Source organism: Orycteropus afer, unplaced genomic scaffold (genome assembly GCF_000298275.1).
Source record: "Orycteropus afer afer isolate SDZICR_OR568_19922 unplaced genomic scaffold, OryAfe1.0 scaffold00639, whole genome shotgun sequence".
NCBI lineage: Eukaryota > Metazoa > Chordata > Mammalia > Tubulidentata > Orycteropodidae > Orycteropus > Orycteropus afer.
Genome location: NW_006922226.1, coordinates 47,264 through 51,031, shown reverse-complemented (window position 1 = coordinate 51,031; position 3,768 = coordinate 47,264). Strand labels below are relative to the sequence as shown.

General features: G+C 35.0%; 1 pseudogene; it reads right to left on the bottom strand.

Moving 5' to 3' along the window:
- Positions 1 to 3,179: 3,179 nt before the first annotated feature.
- The window catches only part of LOC103210703, a 39,895-nt pseudogene continuing 39,306 nt past the window's right edge, over positions 3,180 to 3,768 (bottom strand).

Sequence of the window (3,768 nt, the reverse complement as noted above, 5' to 3'; positions counted from 1 at the left end):
ATAATCACATCATATGCATGTGAAAACTGGACAATGAATAATGAAGATGAAAGAAGAATCAATGCATTTGAATGAAGGTGTTGGCAAAGATACTGAATATACACCATGGACTACCAGTTGAATGAATAAATCTGTCTTGGAAGAAGCACAGCCAGAATGTTCCTTAAAAGTAAGAATGGTAAGACTTCTCTTACTTTGGTCATGTTGTCAGGAAGGACCACTCCCTGGAGAAGGACATAGTGCTTGGAAAAGTAGAAGGTCAGAGACATAGAGGACACCCTTTAAAGAGATGGATTGACACAATGGTACAACATTGGCCTCAAACATGGCAACAGTTGTGAGGATGATTCAGGACTAAGTAGTGTTTTGTTCTGTTGTACATAAATTCACTACGAGTTGGAACTAACTTGATGGCACTTGACAACAACATGGTTCCAGCAGACAAGATAGAGATTGGGATGTTGGTTTTTCTGTACTTCTTTACAAGGGGACATTTACAAAGAAGACTTTGGAGGGACATTTTCTGTCACCTTATTCTTACTAGATATTTTGAGCTCACCGAGGATCGTTGTTTTTAACCAACATGCCCTGAGAAACAAATCACACTCTGATGCACAATGCTAGTAAGGCCAAGGAAAAGAATCCTCATATAATGCTGGCACTCTGGGTTTTCAAATGACTTTTTCATGTGGCTCTAAATTCATGCCATGAAAATGAAAAATAAAAACAGCAATGAAATTGCAATACATGAAATTGCGTGAAAACTGCTGTTTATATTTTAGAGTTAATCTGACCTATAGTCAGGTAGATGAAAGGCAACTCTTCGTCACTGAAATACCCTAAAGACAAGAAAACAAAAAAAAAATGTATATTTTTGCTAAATTTTAAACACAGGTACAAAAATATATGGATTAAAAAAATGTGGTGTTTCATTATCTGTGAAGTATTGCACAGAATACTTCTTTCTTTATAGTCATATGGGTGGCCATTTATAAGGTGCAAATGCAGTGCCCATTAGTATCTTGTTTAAATCCTTTATGATTTTCCTTTCTATTTGCATCCAGTTTTATAGTTTTAAACCCACCATATATATTGGTGACTTGAATTTGAAATGCAATAGAATGACTTAAAATTTTATTGGAATGATATTTTATTAAAAGCATGTGTTAGAACTTTGGTATTCTTCATATTGACCTCTAAAACCTAGGTAACATTTAGCAAGGGAAATATGGGGGGAAATGGCTCATTCAAACTATTTACAAGATGTAAAAAGATGGTCACAAAATACACTGATATAAAATGCAGAAATGTCTTTGCATTTTGTATTAATGTCATCTCCTCCTACTTTCCAGTTTGTCTTTATTGCTCTCAAGAGACTCATCTTTAAGTAAGGCTACACTGTGTCTGCAAAGTAATCTATAGCAGGCTGACAGCCTATTGAGAAAATCCTGCATAGTGAATATTTATGGCACCTTTGATTATTTAAAAATGTATTGACTTTTACCTTTTATTATGATCCAGAAAATTCAGGCTAGGTATGTGCACATAGATGGTATGGACATATACACATCTTCATTTATCATGACACTTAGTGATAGAAATGGAAAGCTCCATTTTTATTAACAACAGTATAGAAGATTATTTCTTGAACCTCACCAGGAGTGTTTCTGTGTGATGGAAATTATCATCCAAATGACTAAAACACCCACAGAAATTATACAAGTTATTGATTATGCATTTGACAAGTTAATTACAAAGATAAGGATGATAGCAGTAACTCTTGATTTGTCGATTTAAGATACAAGCATTAAACAAATAGAGCATATAATTTTTAAAAATTTAAATAAGCAATTAATGTTCACTAATGGAAATCAAATAGGTGGGAAGTTAAGTGATGCCTCATACAAACTTACATCTGTAGACTAGTTTTTGAATATTCTTTCTGATGCTCAGTGTTCAAAAACCTGCTCAAATAACATCAGACAAAAACAGAACCTTAAAGTTAAAAGGCATAGTATGCATGCAGAACATTTGGTTAACAAAGAAAATTATGAGTGCAAAATACATGAACATAAGGATTCAAATGGTCCTTTAAAAACTAGCCTAGCACACGTAGTCATATATGACCATAAGGAATATTTGAGTTGCTTATGTTTTTTAAAAAAATATCAGAATATAACATTTGAAAGTGTTCTTTTTTTTTTTTTCCAGATGAGACTGTTCTCAAAAGTCTGAATTTCAGCAGATCAAATTCACATCAAAAGAAATAAAGGTATTTAAAGAAGCAGGTCTCTGGTCCCTCTAGCTGCATAATCCTGTGACAAAGAGTGCAGCAATTCCGGCAGCATCCAGACAGCTGCAAAGAGCCTCTATCTGCCTAATGGTCTGTCAGCTCCCAGTGCTGCAAAGCTCTCATGCACTTTGGCACACAGCTTTAGCAATGTCCATCCAGGATGGCTTCATGGCCACCAAGCACAGAGACTGCTCTCTTTGGGCAAAGGGAGAGCGAATCTAAAACTGCAGAGAAGAGTCTGTGCCCTATTTAAAAAGAAGAATTTTAAACCAATTCTGTTGTTGACTAATTTTAAAACTTATCACATGATTGTCTTTGAGGCAGAAACTATTTCAGCATTCTTGTAAGGAGGCTGAATATTATTCAGTGCTTTTCTCTTTATGGCTGTAAGTGCACTGAGGCATAATTCTCCATGGTTTGACACAGATGTGTATTTTGTATTGATAATGGTCAATCTTTGCAAAAATGGAGGATGTTGTCTGAAATACTGATGAACCACCTTAATTGAGTCCCTGGCAGATTGTCACATAGGTTGAGGAGTGTAGATGGAGGCAAAAAAGAAGTAAAAATAGGACTCTAAAAACTGAAAGAAAAATCTGCATTAAAAAAAGAAACTTTATGTATTTGGCTAATGTTACATCAGGAACACCTTAATGCTCAAGGTATTTTCTTGAAATAGATATAATTTCCATATAGGTTTTATGAGTAGATTTTTTGTTTAATTGTCTTTTATCCACAGCACCCATGAAATAAAAATGAGTGTGCCAATTCTAACAAAAATCTATGCCCTTCCAAAAATATATGTCCTTACTAAACACTAGACGATATAAGGTGTACGTCAGCCTTACCATAACCAAACAGAGCATGAGTGAGTTATTCTAATAATTTAGACCTCTGATGTGCTCTCAGCTGGATTATCTAGAAATTCACTTCTTCTTTCTCCAAACTCTTGGCAGAAAAAAAAAAAAAACTTACAATAAAGATTATATCAGTAATTATATATTGTTACTATAGGTTAATGATAAAACATTTTTAATGGTATATATATATCATGCGTGCTATAAAGAATCATGACTTGCAGCTGACCCCTAAGGGTATGGAGATCTCTCCACTTTCAGAAAAGGAGAGTTTCAAATAAAAATAGTATATCCTGCATTAAATTTGGACCCTCTTACGATTACAGCTAAGACGATTCATTCCCTTCCCTTTTCCTGGTTGTAATCTGACTTACTAGACTGGATACTAAATAGGTCCTTGGGTACTTTACACTCATGCCTCATTGCAGGTGCCAGTTTAGAGGATGAGTGCTTTGAATCTGGGAACCACATTCTACCCCCCTCCACCTTTTTGTGTATTCACAGAACTTATATATTGTTCTTGTTGTCGTGTGCCATCGAGTCGGACTCAACTCATAGCAAACCTTCCCTAGATTTCCAAGGCAGTATCACTACAGAAGTAGATTGTTCAACCTTCCA